At 47.8% G+C, this 18497-nt stretch overlaps 1 protein-coding gene across 7 annotated transcripts in view; it reads right to left on the bottom strand.

Annotated features, from left to right (window-relative positions):
- Positions 1-18497, bottom strand: part of VPS13B (vacuolar protein sorting 13 homolog B) — a 3421660-nt gene that overhangs the window by 836635 nt on the left and 2566528 nt on the right. The gene's annotated exons all lie outside the window — the stretch shown is intronic.

Below are 18497 nucleotides of genomic sequence, written 5' to 3'. Positions count from 1 at the left end.
GTATAAGTTGCAGAGTGTAGAGTTAGGTAGATTGAGAAAGAGGCTGTTGCAATAGTCAGGCGTATAGAGAACCAGGGCTCTGAGGAAGGTGAGAAAGGTAGAATAGCTCTGAGGAGGTGCAGTTGGAAATTGGACTTTTTAGAGACGTCCATGATGTGTGGGGAGAAGGAGAGAGTGGGGTCGAAGATGACCCAGAGGCTTCTTGCCTTAAAAGAGGGTGAGGGCGCTGGGCTGAGGTAAGCCGGCCAGAGTGAAAGGGAAAAAGCGGGAGCAGGTATCTCAAGGAGAAGGATCACTGTCTTACTGGCATTAAGGCAGAGATCATTAGAGGCGCACCATGCCTGTATAGCAGAAAGACAGTCAGGGATGAGCGAAGAGGAGGCCGAGGGTAGCCTGAAAGAGAGCTGTGTGTCATCCGCATAACAATGAATGTTAGTAGAGTTCAGACAGGCCAAGGGGGGCAGATAGACAAATGCAAAAGGACCTTTGGACCCAAACGATAAGGGTTGTAAAAAGAAGGGGGCCGCTTGCAATAAGAGCCCTCCTTCACACTGGCCACCTCATAAAGGAGAGGAGACATATCCAATAACCAATCAGTGCAGGATTTTAGGCCCTCATCTATCCTCTTTCAGGGTCCTTCTATGTGCTATGTAGGAACTTCAGGATTGATGCTTCTAGTTCTGGCGTAGCTAGCATATGGGAATCCTTTTGGACCGTTGTTTTACTTTTCCAGGGGAAAGCAACCTTGTATTGTGTAGATGAGATGTTTTATAAAGTCAAGATAAAATAAAATATAGGTTAGAGCTTGTCTCTAGCAAAGGAATAACAAATTGTAAAGTGAGATGCAAAACTGGTTGAGTAACCAGCACGCCACCAGAATGAGCAGCAAGAGACTTTCAAACTCAGCAGGATTTGTTTTATCATATCAAGTTCTAAAGACCCACAATATTCAGCTGCTGCTAGTAGCAGTGATGTCATTTTGCTTGATGTTCGCCTTCAATCTTGGATAAAAGGACTATTGTGACGCACTTCGAAACGTTCATTAACCATAAAGCACTTATTTTATTTCCATAGTATATTGCATCCGGTAGGAGTACAACATTATTTATGAAAACACATTCTTCAAGTAGAAATGGAAGGTATTGTGTGTCCAAAGAAACATGCAAGCATTTTTACTTTCAGACACATAAGGAAAATGCATGTTACAGTATCGAATGTAAACATCACAGGAGACATCTTTTCTGTTCTGTGATTGGCATCAGACATCAAACAGCTCGTTCTTGTTGAAGCGCTGGTGTCATTTGCCTGAATGCTACTTTTGTTAGGTGTGGAAGACAGAGAGTAAAGTAGATCTTTCAGTGTTCGACAAGCTCAAATGTACAGATGCAAACATGAAACCAATCATATGGGAGTCTTGGAAGGATCTGACTTCCATCCCAATGACACAGAAGGGGCTCATGTACCAACTCTGGAATGTCATCGTTAGACAATGCACTAACCAGTTCCAACATCCTCCTGCAAGAGGATCCTTGCGAGAGAGATGGAAATGCCATTAGCACTAATGCACACAGTGACTTTCATGGTCACTAACATTTCATCTCAATAAGCATGTACCTGCACCTGACCCAAACGTTTAGCGGTCTTCCTGTTATTCATCATAGTGCTGAGTGGCTCAAGCACACCACATGATTTAGATGTTGGAGGCAGGAATTGGGACCACGGTGGAACACATGCTCTTTTGACATTGTGTGTGTTTTTTCTCAAAATAAAATTACAAGAGAATCAGGGGTAAACATTGCAAGGTGCAAGCTACTAACCAGCCATAAAAAGTAACGTGCCACCTGAATCCTGTATTCATACATCCTCATACCCACCCGTTCCTACCTGCCAAGAGTCAATTATCACTAGGCAATGGCTAGTGGCGAGAGCGCATTTATTTCCCCTGCGAGAATCACACAATTTGAATGCACATTTGACAGACAGAGTGTAAAATTGAACCTTAATTATCAAAATAGTGACTGTTGATAATACAATGAATATGTACTCGATTAAAATAGATGCATATGTTCACCAAATCTGGAACATAAAGTGGCAGTGCTTCTTATCATGCCCGAACCAGTCCAAGCTAAGCATGAACCCACAGAATGGCCATAAGGGCGACCATGTTGAACTTCTCAGACTTATTTCTAGGCTAGGGTAAAGAAGTTGGACCTCACAAAGATGTAAGACAAACCCTTTGGCGTCGGCATCCCCATGGGGAAGTCAGCTGGATAGGCAGGATGCTGTGGCCAACAGGTTGGAGTAGAATTCGAGTAAGATTGGGTCGCTTTATTTAGGAAATATGTGGGGACATATGCATTTTTATGAGGGAGTTTAAAATCACTGCAGCAACATGGAGTGACAAGTGTTCTTGCTAGAGACAATACAACATCACAACGACTGATAAGCCGATTGCTTACAGGTCACAACTGAAAATCACAGAAAATGGCAGGTCATTTTTGAGGGTGAGATCCTAAGGTCCCAGACACGTGATCTACGTGGGAGGCAACACATTGCAAAGCTGTACCAGATTTTAGGTGATGCAGCAGGAAATCTCAGAGTGACACATGATATCTGTGGAGGCAACACTACATACCATAGGGACACATGATTTGTATGAGGAAGAACACACAATGACAGACTGATGGATGAATTTTGGGGCAAAGAACATAAAATTACAGTGAGTGACATGTGATTTGTGTGGCAGAGAAGAAAAAGTCAAAGATTGAGGCAGGGGCCTCATTGATGTGGAAAAGGAATCAAAGTCATCAGACTGTAATATGCCTGAGCACTTCCCAGGGGAGTAGGGCTTGGGAGGGGTTCAGCTGATGCAAGATGTTCAACAGCGACTGTAATATGCACGAGAAAAGCACACATTGTATATAGTATTGTGCGTCCTCGTCAGCCATTTAAATTTCACATATTTCTGCTAGTCAGAAATTTTGGACAGTCAGTCATAGTTCCTCTGGTTTGCACAACGGTTCAATACTACAAGCACTAGTGCTGAAATGAGGCAAAGGTTTCATTTGAGACACCAGAGGAAGAGGAACAGATCCCAGCCATTTGAACCAACACAATGTTAAAGAGCAGGATATCAGAGATTGGCCTACAGCCATCGGGTGTCTGGCATCTTTGTAGCAGACACCACTGATATTACAGAGGTCAATGCCGCAGACAGGGAATATGGCGGGAGGGATAAAACGAGAATGATCGGAGAACTGGGCAACAAGGGCCAGATACTCATATGCTTGTGAACAGTCTATTGCACATGGACATGCAGATTCTGCTGTGCTGGTATAAACCTTCACTTCTAAACTAAGAGATGACCTGGGGATTAATTTTAATAAGAGAACAGGACTATGCCCCTGCAACAAAAAACTATTTTCCAAAGAAATCCTGTCACTTCTTTTGCTACAACCTTCAAGGTGACAGTCCCCTATGTGAAGACCAACCCTAATCAACAAGGAACAGTCAGTGTTACATACCTAAGCAGACACCACTTCAGTTCTTTGAAATTCTAAAAACGAGAGTCAGATTTATAAATATAAACTCTCTAAAAAGATTTTTTATTCAATAAAAATCAATAATTCTTGCTTTAATACTCACAATTCATAGTCAAAATGCTTCACACCACATCTCTAAAAGAAAAGATGAAACCCACAATTTCTCAAAAACCAATTTTGTGTTCTAGAAATAACCTGAATAACACCATTATATACTTTAGCAAAATAAGCTCATCAAAACAAATGGGCCCACACCATAAAAACTACCTAAAAACAGATAAAAAGGTAGATGAAAAGTGAAAAAAATGAAAAAATTGAAAAAATTATGTAAAAATTAAAATAACTTGAAAATTACATATATATTTTATACTAGCACTAGGTCCTGGTTTGGAAATACCTGTGTCTAATTTACACGCCGTCTTTAATCAAAGTAAAAGTAAATTGTTGGCATGTGTGGCATGTATGGCACTAACCATCAGTATCTAAATACTTCTGTCATGATTAATATAACGGTGACAACAATCCCAACATGTTTCATTCCCAATTTTGTATCACAAACATAATTAAGGGAAATTCTTCAGGAGAAATAAGTTAAAGTGTCTCATAACATGAGCTTGGTAGTCGTCCCGTCTACCAATGGGTTCGTGCTTCTGACTGCTGCTTATAAGGGTAAACTGCCTAACCAGACAGTGACCGCATTGCTATAAGTATCCCGGGTATAATGCAAAGAGTGGAATTCCTTATTATTAGGAACTGGATCTGCAAAATTGTCAAAATCTTTGTCCCAAGGTGCAGTCCATCCAGAACAAAATATGGTGTCTGCTATGGGACTCCTCAACTTCAAATAGTGTTAAGCCCTTCTTCGGTAGGCATTTTAGTGATGCACAAGTAGCAGTTATTGGATCACTCAATCCTCATCTCAAAAGGTTCTTTGTTTTAATTAATAAACTAGTTCTCGCAAACTCCCGAGAAGTTACGTACTCGCATCAGCGGCTCCAGTCCTTCAACCTGTGGCAGTAAACCACCACTGCTACCACAACAAACTTTTCATAGTACACCAAGATGATTTGAATGACAAGATTAACGGAAACCCTATCTGAGACAATAACTGAAGTCTATTGTGGGAGTTTTCTTCACAGGAGACAAGGCATAGCCGCATGCTGGGAGCTGTAGTCGGTGTAAGCAGACTGTGTGCTAAGAGAAGGCTGGGTCAAATTTGGGAACCTCATCTGTAGGTGATTAAAAAAACTGATGCCAAACTAGCACAACAAGTGCTTTTAAATGTACTATTATGTGCATTTTCTCATCTGTGTTGAAGCCACAGAAGGGCCAAAATGTTTTGTTTTTCTCCAGTCGTCTCAGCAGAGCTCTCTGCTGGCCCTTGGATATATTGGTCTATTTTTTAAGTACAGCATGAATCTATGGGCATAGGCTGTCTGTATTATTAATTAGTGTATTTATTTATTGAGCATTTGTTGGGTGCCTATAAAACAGAATGGTGTTTCCAGGCGCCACAAGGAAAAGTGGGGAGAGAACAAGGGGAGTAAATAACAGTGGAAAAACAGTAAATATACAATTGTGGTCCTACTAGGCCTTGTGGCTTTCAGAGGTGCGAGTGCAGTGAGGGGAAGTGTAGGAGATTTGGAAGGGGGAGAGGGGAAGAGAGCAAGGTATGGGCAAGTGCTGGTGGGAGCCCCTGAGGGCAGTGCCCAGCGGAGCCTCTGGAGGAGGCCAGGGGAGGCGGCCACTGGGTAAGTGCTAAGGCAAAGGAATCCCCAGGGTGGGGTGCACAACGGCCAGGCAGGGGCCTGCAAAGGCAGTAATGAGGAGGCACAGGGGGAATGCTGGTGTCAACTGGGAGGGCCTGGTAACCTGTAAGGTTCATGAAGGACCAGGCCACCAGCCTCAGCGGCAGTGGGGTGACTAGCAGGGGAGGTAAAGAGGGAACGAGGTAGAGAAAAGTTGAGTTTTCAGAAGTTTCCGGAACTTAAGGAGGGGCAGATTTGTCCTAATATGCACCTATATTCTTTTTCAAAAGACAAAAGGCTATTGTGTGGAACCAACACAATTTAACATACTATTACTCTACTGGGCAGTAGGTAGCCTGAGGCAGTCCATCTTTCTGACCTTCGAGTTTTAAGCAATGACGGAAGTTCTAAATCCGGATAGAATTGCAACATAAACCAGTGTCTCTGGAGTGCTCGAAACGCTCCATTTGACTTGAGAGATAGCAAATGTATGGCTTTAGATTGGCTGTACGTCCGAGCTATAACTCAGGCCAAAGCCAAGCATTGCACCCCCAATCCGCAACCTCTTGATTTATTGGACAGTGGGCTGCGAATGCGATTCTTGTACCACAGAGGCCAGGAGAAAAGACTGAAGACGTTTCTGAAGGTTTGTTCCGGAAACTTACGGCCCTTAAAACGGAGGCAGGCAGAGCTAATGCCCGGCTAATAACTAAGGGCGGCTGAGTTTAGAGAACTACAGCTGTTTATATTAGGCCCGTGAGTGGCCTCCTCCATGGGCCATTTCCAATCTATGGCGGTGCCCGTGTGCCTCAGGAATGCCACTTTAATGTGCCCGCGCGGTGCACCGGCTCAGCTCCAGACAGCACAGTGGGCTCCCCCTCGGCCAGGCATCATTTTTCCTAGTCCAGTAATCTCCTTCTGACGTTCACAGGAGCCGGGCAAGCCTGGTAGCCCCCGGATTACAGCCCAGTGGGGCTTGCTTCATGCATCCGTGCAGGGAGGACAGGAGCTCGAGCATTCCCGGCCTTTTCCAGGCTGTGACCTCCAACCAAGGGGGGCGCTCCCTCGCCAGACTAGTCCATGTTGAAGGCTGCCTGAGTGCATCTTTCCTCAGTAACCCCTGCTCATAGCCATGTCAAAAGTATTATGTCCATGTGTCTTAAGCAGACCCAAAGTATGTGTCGAGCAATCAGAGAGAGCTATAGGTTTCCAGTTCAAGCAGGCGGTGGATCATTAAAATGTTTGAACTAGAAAGGGCGCCATCTGGCCCATTTCAATAGCATGTGCCTGTAGCAGCAACCGTGGAACGTTTCAATGGTTTCACAAGCGCAATTTCTGCAGAGCTGGCTGCCATCACTTTCTCACTTCCACCCAAAAATGTATATGTTGAATAAACGGAATGTGGTTCATTACAGAACACGAGATTCCCAAACGATCGCCCTGTTCAGAATTATAACTGTTTAAACATGTGACCTTTGGCCGATTGATTCCGGCAGGAATGACAGTCTGCGGCGGCGCGGGACGCTTCATTAGCGCGTGAACTTGTGACAGGGACGTCCCCGCCCTGCGCAATGAAGTTCAGAGCAGAACGCTCTGTGCACGTGTGCATGGCACCGCGATAGCGTGCACGCCACACCGTCAGAGTAGGGGGAGGGTAATCACTGGAGTCTCTTACATTAAGGGTGGCGGGGCCCACCCTGTCAGCCCTGAGCGCACACTACTGCCCCAGGCCTGTGGTCCCCAAACCGTCGTATGATAAACCCCCTCGGTTAAAATACGCCTTATCTGCTCATGAAAGCAGCAGCTTCGGTCCCCCGTTTTTGGAACGTCCTCGCGCACCCCTGGGCATCCCCTGAACCCCCAGTTGGAAGAGCACTGCGTAAGCTTTGCTTAAGGCAATAACATTACTAACTGTATTTACAAGCACAGGATGAAAACTCTGTGCGTGTGTCCACGTTCGCAGTCCGCTATTTACAACGCCGTGAAGATACCGGCACTCACTGTTCTGCAATGCTGGCATGTACTGGTAATGGTTATTTATAAAGGGCCTATACACAGGCAAGTGTTTCAAAGCGCTCAAGGAGAGTGCAGCCAGCATGTGCAGCTAATCAAAAATGCTTTTGGCATCTATTGGATGGAGTGTTTTATGTCTTCCAATACTGAACCGACTGTAAACTGTACAGCTATTTTTATGAACTTTTTCAGAAATGTGCGCTGTATAATGCAACAGGTCAACGCCTTATCTAAAAGGAACTGGGGGGGGGGGGAGCTGCTGCGTTCTACCTACCACCTGCACTCCACCCAGTGGCAAGCGCTTGCACGCTACAGGCCACTCGACTCAATCCCAGTTAAACAGGTCACAGCATTCGCCAGCTGAGGTGGATAGTGTGCTGGGAGCAGTTTTCGGGGGCCTCTGTGTTGGAGAGGGTAGCCACTGAGTGGTATCAGGTGGATAGTGTGCTGGGAGCAGTTTTCGGGGGCCTCTGTGTTGGAGAGGGTAGCCACTGAGTGGTATGAAGTGGATAGTGTGCTGGGAGCAGTTTTCGGGGGCCTCTGTGTTGGAGAGGGTAGCCACTGAGTGGTATGAAGTGGATAGTGTGCGTGCTGGAAGCAGTTTTCGGGGGCCTCTGTGTTGGAGAGGGTAGCCACTAAGTGGTATGAAGTGGATAGTGTGCTGGGAGCAGCTTTCGGGGGCCTCTGTGTTGGAGAGGGTAGCCACTGAGTGGTATGAAGTGGATAGTGTGCTGGGAGCAGTTTTCGGGGGCCTCTGTTGGAGAGGGTAGCCACTGAGTGGTATGAAGTGGATAGTGTGCGTGCTGGGAGCAGTTTTCGGGGGCCTCTGTGTTGGAGAGGGTAGCCACTGAGTGGTATGAAGTGGATAGTGTGCTGGGAGCAGTTTTCGGGGGCCTCTGTGTTGGAGAGGGTAGCCACTGAGTGGTATGAAGTGGATAGTGTGCTGGGAGCAGTTTTCGGGGGCCTCTGTTGGAGAGGGTAGCCACTGAGTGGTATGAAGTGGATAGTGTGCGTGCTGGGAGCAGTTTTCGGGGGCCTCTGTGTTGGAGAGGGTAGCCACTGAGTGGTATGAAGTGGATAGTGTGCGTGCTGGGAGCAGTTTTCGGGGGCCTCTGTGTTGGAGAGGGTAGCCACTGAGTGGTATGAAGTGGATAGTGTGCTGGGAGCAGTTTTCGGGGGCCTCTGTGTTGGAGAGGGTAGCCACTGAGTGGTATAAAGTGGATAGTGTGCTGGGAGCAGTTTTCGGGGGCCTCTGTGTTGGAGAGGGTAGCCACTGAGTGGTATGAAGTGGATAGTGTGCGTGCTGGGAGCAGTTTTCGGGGGCCTCTGTGTTGGAGAGGGTAGCCACTGAGTGGTATCAGGTGGATAGTGTGCTGGGAGCAGTCTTCGGGGGCCCCTGTGTTGGAGAGAGTAGCCACTGAGTGGTATGAAGTGGATAGTGTGCTGGGAGCAGTTTTCGGGGGCCTCTGTGTTGGAGAGGGTAGCCACTGAGTGATATGAAGTGGATAGTGTGCTGGGAGCAGTTTTCGGGGGCCTCTGTGTTGGAGAGGGTAGCCACTGAGTGGTATGAAGTGGATAGTGTGCTGGGAGCAGTTTTCGGGGGCCTCTGTGTTGGAGAGGGTAGCCACTGAGTGGTATGAAGTGGATAGTGTGCTGGGAGCAGTTTTCGGGGGCCTCTGTGTTGGAGAGGGTAGCCACTGAGTGGTATAAAGTGGATAGTGTGCTGGGAGCAGTTTTCGGGGGCCTCTGTTGGAGAGGGTAGCCACTGAGTGGTATGAAGTGGATAGTGTGCGTGCTGGGAGCAGTTTTCGGGGGCCTCTGTGTTGGAGAGGGTAGCCACTGAGTGGTATGAAGTGGATAGTGTGCTGGGAGCAGTTTTCGGGGGCCTCTGTGTTGGAGAGGGTAGCCACTGAGTGGTATAAAGTGGATAGTGTGCTGGGAGCAGTTTTCGGGGGCCTCTGTGTTGGAGAGGGTAGCCACTCAGTGGTATGAAGTGGATAGTGTGCGTGCTGGGAGCAGTTTTCGGGGGCCTCTGTGTTGGAGAGAGTAGCCACTGAGTGGTATGAAGTGGATAGTGTGCTGGGAGCAGTTTTCGGGGGCCTCTGTGTTGGAGAGGGTAGCCACTGAGTGGTATAAAGTGGATAGTGTGCTGGGAGCAGTTTTCGGGGGCCTCTGTGTTGGAGAGAGTAGCCACTGAGTGGTATGAAGTGGATAGTGTGCTGGGAGCAGTTTTCGGGGGCCTCTGTTGGAGAGGGTAGCCACTGAGTGGTATGAAGTGGATAGTGTGCTGGGAGCAGTTTTCGGGGGCCTCTGTGTTGGAGAGGGTAGCCACTGAGTGGTATGAAGTGGATAGTGTGCGTGCTGGGAGCAGTTTTCGGGGGCCTCTGTGTTGGAGAGGGTAGCCACTGAGTGGTATGAATTGGATAGTGTGCTGGAAGCAGTTTTCGGGGGCCTCTGTGTTGGAGAGGGTAGCCACTGAGTGGTATGAAGTGGATAGTGTGCTGGGAGCAGTTTTCGGGGGCCTCTGTGTTGGAGAGGGTAGCCACTGAGTGGTATGAAGTGGATAGTGTGCGTGCTGGGAGCAGTTTTCGGGGGCCTCTGTGTTGGAGAGGGTAGCCACTGAGTGGTATGAAGTGGATAGTGTGCGTGCTGGGAGCAGTTTTCGGGGGCCTCTGTGTTGGAGAGGGTAGCCACTGAGTGGTATAAAGTGGATAGTGTGCGTGCTGGGAGCAGTTTTCGGTGGTCTCTGTGTTGGAGAGGGTAGCCACTGAGTGGTATGAAGTGGATAGTGTGCGTGGTGGGAGCAGTTTTCGGGGGCCTCTGTGCTGGAGAGGGTAGCCACTGAGTGGTATGAAGTGGATAGTGTGCGTGCTGGGAGCAGTTTTCGGGGGCCTCTGTGTTGGAGAGGGTAGCCACTGAGTGGTATGAAGTGGATAGTGTGCTGGGAGCAGTTTCGGGGGCCTCTGTGTTGGAGAGGGTAGCCACTGAGTGGTATGAAGTGGATAGTGTGCTGGGAGCAGTTTTCGGGGGCCTCTGTGTTGGAGAGGGTAGCCACTGAGTGGTATGAAGTGGATAGTGTGCTGGGAGCAGTTTTCGGGGGCCTCTGTGTTGGAGAGGGTAGCCACTGAGTGGTATGAAGTGGATAGTGTGCTGGGAGCAGTTTTCGGGGGCCTCTGTGTTGGAGAGGGTAGCCACTGAGTGGTATGAAGTGGATAGTGTGCTGGGAGCAGTTTTCGGGGGCCTCTGTGTTGGAGAGGGTAGCCACTGAGTGGTATCAGGTGGATAGTGTGCTGGGAGCAGTTTTCGGGGGCCTCTGTGTTGGAGAGGGTAGCCACTGAGTGGTATCAGGTGGATAGTGTGCTGGGAGCAGTTTTCGGGGGCCTCTGCGTTGGAGAGGGTAGCCACTGAGTGGTATAAGGTGGATAGTGTGCTGGGAGCAGTTTTCGGGGGCCTCTGCGTTGGAGAGGTTAGCCACTGAGTGGTATGAAGTGGATAGTGTGTTGGTGGCATCTGTGTTGGGGAGGCTAGAGATCGGCTTGGATGCACTCACTAGCAGTCCACCGGGTGCGTCACTGTTGTGATTCGGCTGGTTCGGAGCAGATGATGTAGGCCGCGTGTGCGCGTTCAGTGTTTTAAGTCTGGAAAGGAAACTGGGGGAGGTGTGGGAATGGTGTCATGTTCTTGGATTATGGGCATGCGCGGTAAGGGCAGAGTCATGAATGGATCGGCGGTGCTGCTGCTGTGTTGAATTTGGTAGAATGTGGAGGGCACAAGGCTGTTCCATTGTTGGTGCCACTGTAATGGATGCGTGCCAGTCTGTCCCATATAACAACCAAAGCTTTTCTTTGAGTGAGGTTAGTGCTGAGCCTTTGGGGTTGTGTCGGCTACACGTGTGGTGGTGGTATGTCTCACGTGTGATGTGGGGTTGGCAATGTTGCGTTCCCTTCTTTACTGTGATTTATTTAGTGGAGTTTCTTTTCATTTTTAAATATTTTTTTCTGTTTTGCAAAATACAGATAAAACCATGCCATTGACCTAAACAGAAGCTGAGAATGTCACGCCACATAAAGACGGCCGAGCACTTTTAGCCACTGCGCTTCCTGCTTGATGGACACGCAGGCACTTCATGGGTCCTTACACAGCCTTCGCATGGACACTTATTCCGAGAAGCTACTCCTGCGCCTCTCCACTTATCTTTCTCGTGACTATGGGAAGCGCTCGCGTGCGAGCGTGTGTTTAGGGGGCGGTGGGGGGCTGCGTTGTGTGTTATTGAATGCTGCAGAAGGTACAGCCCACCTCGAGCCATTGTCACACACTGTGCCATCTGCACTGGCTGTCACTTGTTTTCCGTGTAAAGGACAAGCCAGCCAACATGGCTTCCAGAGCTTTAAGCGCCACTTGCTATGCAGTGACACCTGGTTTGCTGTGCAAACTGAGAGCAGCCACACTGCGTGGGCCCACGTGGGTTTCACTGACGTTGCACCTTCCCCAGTGCAACTGCAGAGAAAGGGGAGGTGCTGCTCCTGCAAGAAGGTGGACAGCCAGTTGGCTCCAGTTCGGGGACCGCTGCAAGACCCACTTTTTCTATCTTTCCCCTCCACATGTGGATATCATTTCTGCTTTCATGTTTGCGTGGTGTTATGTGCCCCGCCCCCTTAATGGGAGTAGAATAACTTTTCAGGTTTCATGCAGCAATCTCTGTTAAGGCATACCTATATACAGTTAACACTGTAGATTCGGATCGCATGGTACATTTTATTTATTTATTTGCATTTGTATAGCACGCTTACAGCCCAAAGGCATCGAGGCGCTGTTACATGAAATTTGTAGGACATTTTCATTAAGTGGTTACAGTGGACCAAGGTGGTCTCTTAGGTACAGGCACATTAGTAGTAAGTGACTACATCATTCATTCATTCATTTGGACAAAAGTGTTGGGCATCCTGATTCTCGCCTGAAGTATCAAGAAACATACAATGGGCCATCAATAGTTTTAAACTTGCTGTATAAACAAAAAGGTTAACCTGTCAAAGGGTACCATTCATTTCCCTGGGAGTTCTCTGTTAACTACCCTTCACTGCAGGACCGATGGTGCCAGCATGGAAGGCCAATCAAAGGCTATCCTACACTGGGGCATAGCACTGAGGGAAAAAGGCACTCCTAAGGATGTAGGCACCTGCCCCTCTGGTAAAAGCACAACAGAAATCAGGATAGTACTACACAATAAATTAACAGAAACTTCAAAGCTGATATGAAACACTTGGTACCGGATTTAAGACACGTGGAATTCTGGAAAGAGACAGTGGACGGGGAAACAGTCATGTAGCAGATTACAGCAGACTGACTGTGGCCTATTGCGCGTTGCCATGGAGCAGATTACAGCAGGCTGACTGTGGCCCATTGCGCGTCACCATGGAGCAGATTACAGCAGGCTGACTGTCGCCCATTGCGTGTCGCCATGGAGCAGATTACAGCAGGCTGACTGTGGCCCATTGTGCGTCGCCATGCAGCAGATTACAGCAGGTTGACTGTGGCCCTTTGCCTGTCGCCATGGAGCAGTTTACAGCAGGCTGACTGTGGCCCCTTTTTGTGTCGCCATGGAGCAGATTACAGAAGGCTGACTGTGGCCCAGATTACAGAAGGCTGACTGTGGCCCATTGCGCGTCGCCATGGAGCAGATTACAGCAGGCTGACTGTGGCCCGTCTCCATGGAGCAGATTACAGAAGGCTGACTGTGGCCCATTGCGTGTCACCATGGAGCAGATTACAGAAGGCTGACTGTGGCCCAGATTACAGAAGGCTGACTGTGGCCCGTCGCCATGGAGCAGATTACAGAAGGCTGACTGTGGCCCATTGCGTGTCGCCATGGAGCAGATTACAGCAGGCTGACTGTGGCCCGTCGCCATGGAGCAGATTACAGAAGGCTGACTGTGGCCCATTGCGCGTCGCCATGGAGCAGATTACAGCAGGCTGATTGTGGCCCGTCGCCATGGAGCAGATTACAGAAGGCTGACTGTGGCCCATTGCACGTCGCCATGGAGCAGATTACAGCCGGCTGACTGTGGCCCGTCGCCATGGAGCAGATTACAGAAGGCTGACTGTGGCCCATTGCGTGTCGCCATGGAGCAGATTACATCGCTCGCTACCTACTAAATCATACTTGGGGATATGACTTCCAGCTGTATTCTTGACCTAAAGGATGAGAGCAGCTGGTGGGGAGGGCCTTGTAAGAGGTTGTCAGCTGAAAGGGAAGCAGCAACCAAGGGAGAAAGAGACTGGCAAGGGGCATCGTAATAAACCAGAGTGAGGCAAACGGGTCAGACCTAGTGGGAGCACACTCAAGCAGGTCCCTGGGGGCATTTGTCACTCACCTCCACGAGGTTAGTGTTCTCATCAAGGATGGTGCAGGGTTTTTTAAAGGTTACCCAATGATGTCTACAAGGGCCTGTTTGTGATAGTGTGCTAAGCCTTTGAGCTCTGGTTCCACCAGTGACAGGTGGGGTGCATTTACAGGCAAGAGTTACTCGATGCTGGGATGTTGATCAGTCCCTCCTCGTATTGCAGAACATCTGATCCGGTGATTGATACTGTTCAGGCACTCTTACCAGTGATGAACACAGGTATGGATACACTCAGCATGCAGGCACCTGAGCAGTGGTGCTCGGTCACACACAATTAGTGTTGCAGGACAGATGAGGGCACCAGTTCTCGTGTTCTTGTTGCCTTAACCCTAGGTTAATCGGTGCAACTGCAGGCCGTAGACTCTGCCAGTTACCAAGTGTCTCCGTTCACATGCTCTTGCCTCATTATATGGTGCCAGTGCAGTCATTGGGTCAAGCAATGCCTCCCTAGGGCACAAGGTTTGATTACACTGTAGCTTAGTTCTCTGCCTTGGATAGCAACAACGGGCCTCGGGTGCAGCCAGTTGTCGGAGCAATCCCTGTCTGGTGGGTCTGCATCTTTGTGTCAGGTTTGCCCTAGGACTAGGCAGCAAGGCTTTCCTGGAAGTAGTTCATTCTTGAGAGTTTACAACGGGGTTGCTCCTCCTGAGTCAGAGGAAGAGGGCACTATGTCGTGGTCTCTGTCTGATCAATAGAAATCTGGTGTCAGCAGATAACGGGGAAAGCTTCCCCGTGGAAAGAAATATTGAAAGAGTGCTGGGCCAAGCAGCGCTTCCACTCGATTCCTCTCTTGTTTGGTATCTTCTGCTGAGCTACTCAACCTGTCACCAGATATGACAAGCCAAGAATACAAATTCTCAGGTGTAGTAGGGAAACTGAATGCTGAGTGCTCAACAAAGCTTCTTATCAGAGGGTTGCATTCATGCAACCTTCGGACGACACTCAACTCTCGGGGGTGATGTTCCATTCACATTTTGCAGTCTTCTTAAATGGCTTATTGTTAGGTGTGGATTCAAGATACCATTAACAAACCAGGCCATGTCTAGATAAATTAACTGTTGTCCTCACTCTATGTGGTATGTAGTAGCCATGACATTATCTATCACAATCAGTTACTGGTAGGAACAATCAATGGACGTTAGACTCATTACTAGATTTACACAGGGTTTCCCGGCGGGCCCACCTCCAGTGTACAGCAGCTGTGCCCATCTAAAAACAAAGGCTGCCACCAAGCAGCGGAGTCCACACACCCAGACCTAAAAGAAGGTTCTCACACAAAGGCTCAGTGATGGATCAAGAGTAAGACTCGGACACCGCAACGAGTTTTGTATTGAATAAAGACTTATCATCAGAAGAAAAAGAGGGGTTTGGGGAAATCCAACCTATCCCTGACTCTAAGAGGGGTTTCCCTACCTAACAAAATGGAGGAACGTCTGTGTCAGGATGTCTAAAGCAAAAAGAGTTAGCTTCCGTCCAAAGTTCCAAATATAAGTCTTTAAGGTGCAGAAAAGAAAAATGAAAAAAGTTCCACTAGAGAAGGGACTTCCATTCCCATAGTGTCTTTCTGGTTATTCAAAGTGTCACTTCTCATATGTCCACAAGCACAAAGGGTATGGCTCTTCCCTTGAGTTTTCTCTGTTTACACAACAATTTAAAGTTCTTTCTCTGGACCCCTGATCTCTTTTTCAGAAAGGGGTTTGGTTCTTCTCTTTTTGTCCACAATTCAAAAGGGGGAGTTATTCAACTGTTTTCTCAGCACTTCCTAGGGGTCGCTGTCCCGCTTCTCCAATCCCTGGTTTAATCTCCTGCCAGGGTTTTATTTCGCTACTTGGGTGCAGGTCCCATACTCGTCGTATGCCTGGTTTCATCTCCTGTCAGGGCTTTTTGTCTTTTCACTTGCGTGCGCATCGCAGAATCGATAAGTGCCTCGTTTACTCTGCTGCCAGGGCTATTTCAGTCCTCTCAATATTCAAGTGCAAATCCCAGGTACACACTCATTAGCAATCACTCGTTTCTGTATCCAGGCAACTATATTTTTCATTTGTTGGACCACCAATCCTTTTCCAACTGTGTTAAATGTCCCATCTCCCTTGTGTGGGTTTTTGCTCTTTACTAATGACACGCGCATCTGCTCTGAAGTGCCCCGGTATCCCAATCTCCTTCTCTGGGCTAACTAATTGTCTCACTGTTTCCTCCGCTGTCTGCCTGCTGCCTGGGAGAGTGTCTCGTCGGCTTCTCGGTTCCTGCCTTGCCTTCTCCTTTGCTCGGCAGCTCATGCTGTTTGGAATGGCAGAGCAGCAAACACTCTTCCACCTGACTTCCTTGGAGGCTGTCCTCAACAGCTTCCTCACTCTGGTCTGCAGTTCACTTTCCTCCCGTGTCCCAACCAGCGTTGGGAGGGTTGACTCTCTCATGTTGTTCCGGTGTTCCATATTTGGCACCGGTTAACATCTTCCAATGACGAGAATGCAGCATTTGCTTGCCGCTCCTAGTGATCTTCATCACTCCATTCCTCTTCCTCGTCTCAATGTTATTATAAAGGGCGGGTGTACATAAGTCCCAGTACTTGTTGTCTTAACGTTATTAAAGGGAGGGAGATGTATGTAAGTCACAGCACTTACTGCTCAGTGTTATTAAAAGAAGGGGGGCCCATGTAAGTCGCAGCACTGGTTAACATCCTCCAACGACTAGAACGCAGTGTGGGCTTGCCGCTTCTAGTGATCTTAATTCCTCTATCTCGCTTCCTTGTCTCAGCATTAAGGTGGAGGTATGCATATGGTTGGTGACCAGTAAACAACTGAGATTCTTTATCCACCCTACAATATGCCACACAAGAATGGGGAAAAGGCAGATGGATGTTATCAAGGAAACCAGGTAGAGAATGATTCTGGTCTAATGTCCATACCCTGCTTCCCTGAAGTTGGACTTCTCCCATGTGGTCTTGCCGCAGATAGCCAACCTCTGGGGCAGAGTCAGGTAACTTCTGCCGTTTCCTGGCCACGTAAGACCAGCTTCCCTCTAGTGAAGCAGTGACGATATCGCTAGATTTGTCACAGCTCCTAACCCTCCTCTCAGTCTCTCTCCAGGGCGCACTCAGTGTTTGCATTCCTGAGGAGGCCTTTTATAAGGTTCCATCAGAAAAGGTTGTTTAAACTAAACCAAAGGAAATACACAGGGCTTTGCACCAGAAGTACAAGATGGAACTTTTGGTCTTACACTCCAGTATATCGCAGAGTCTTTTCAGTGCCTTCCTTAACCTTTCAGAAGCAGCTGCTGTAGAAAAGTAACAGTAATGCCAATTCCCAATGGTAAAAAGGTGGTTAAAAGGCAGAGCCGAATGAAAATCTTCAAATGACTTCAATTCCTAAGCAACCGATCCCATAGCGCATGGTAAGAGAAACATCTTAGAGATGCTGGCACTTAAGATTTCTATAGGGAAGACTTGACACCCAAAACAAAGTGAATACACATATCCCAATAGCAGTAGCACAGGGCACACTCCTTGGGCTATACCAGCAGAAGCCTCTTCACCCGGTACAGTTTCAGCAGCGTTCATCACTGGCATATCCCTCCCACTCAATCCCTGGCCCTGGTTCCCTGTGCTCCTTTAGAAGATTTCCCTCAATGGCACAGAGAAAAGTGGGGTGGAAATGAAACGGGACTGCGGATAGGGGGACCAGGAAGAAAAAAGGAAAGGGAGATCCTCAAGTGCTCCCAGATTTCTTCACCTCCACGTTCAGGTAACTGCCGACTTATTTTACCCATATTCGGGATCATCATAGCATGCTTTGTAGTCAAATGAAATGTATGACATAGCACTGCCCTATCGAAAAAGACATTTTCCTGGAGCAAAGGCTTCACATTTAAACAAATGTGCATACCCACAATGCACTGCCCATTTGGCACTCAACTGAAGTTGAAGTTCCAGTGATGGCTACTGGGTGGTACTGTGCTGTGTGTGACTTGGTTGAAATGGCTTATTATGATTTCACATTTCAAGCAAAGTTCGTTTTTTACAAGCCTTTTAAATCCAACATAGCTTTGCTGGTGTTAGTCCAGTGCTTGAACCAGCAGGAAACTTGGAATATATGTTGGTTCGGCAAGACATATATTGAGAGAGTACAGAACTGAAAAACAGAATAGAAAGAATCAGGCAAGTCTATGCTGTGTAGTTGAGACAGGTATATGGGGGAAGATGCAGCAGACTGACATAGTAAATGACGCTAGGTAATTTGCATACTCTGAATGCATTGCCCATATGGCTCTGAACTGGAGGTGAACTTCCAGTGATGGCTCCTGGGTGGCGCTGTGTTATGTGTGACTGCTGAAATTACTCATATATATATATATATAAATACATAGGAAAGTCATTTTGAGCCAATTCTCACACTCCACAATGCCACCTAGTAGCCATCGCTGGAAGTTCACCTCCAGTTCTGAGCCACAACAGCAAGGCATTGTGGGCTGCAAATGAGCACAAATGCAAACCCTTTTCTCCAGGAAATTGTCTTTGTCTAAGAGGGCAGTGCTACTTTATACATAGCTTAATCAACCAAAGACAGGCATTTGCAAGTCAGAATTGGAGGTGGTGTTGTGGAATGTGCGACTTGGCTCAAATGGACTTTCCTACTTTCACATTTCAGGTGAAAGGGTTTTTTCAAACCTTTTTAAACCCACAATAACTTTCTTGGTGGTGTGTGTATATATATGTATATGAGGCAGAAGGAGAGTAATCAAGGAAGTGATTATTTAACATGAATACTCACTAAAGGACAAAAAACTAAAATAGCCTC

This window comes from Ambystoma mexicanum, chromosome 5q (assembly GCF_040938575.1).
Source record: "Ambystoma mexicanum isolate Mex_15411 chromosome 5q, UKY_AmexF1_1, whole genome shotgun sequence".
Classification (NCBI taxonomy): Eukaryota; Metazoa; Chordata; class Amphibia; order Caudata; family Ambystomatidae; genus Ambystoma; species Ambystoma mexicanum.
This window is presented reverse-complemented; position numbering and strand designations above follow the sequence as displayed.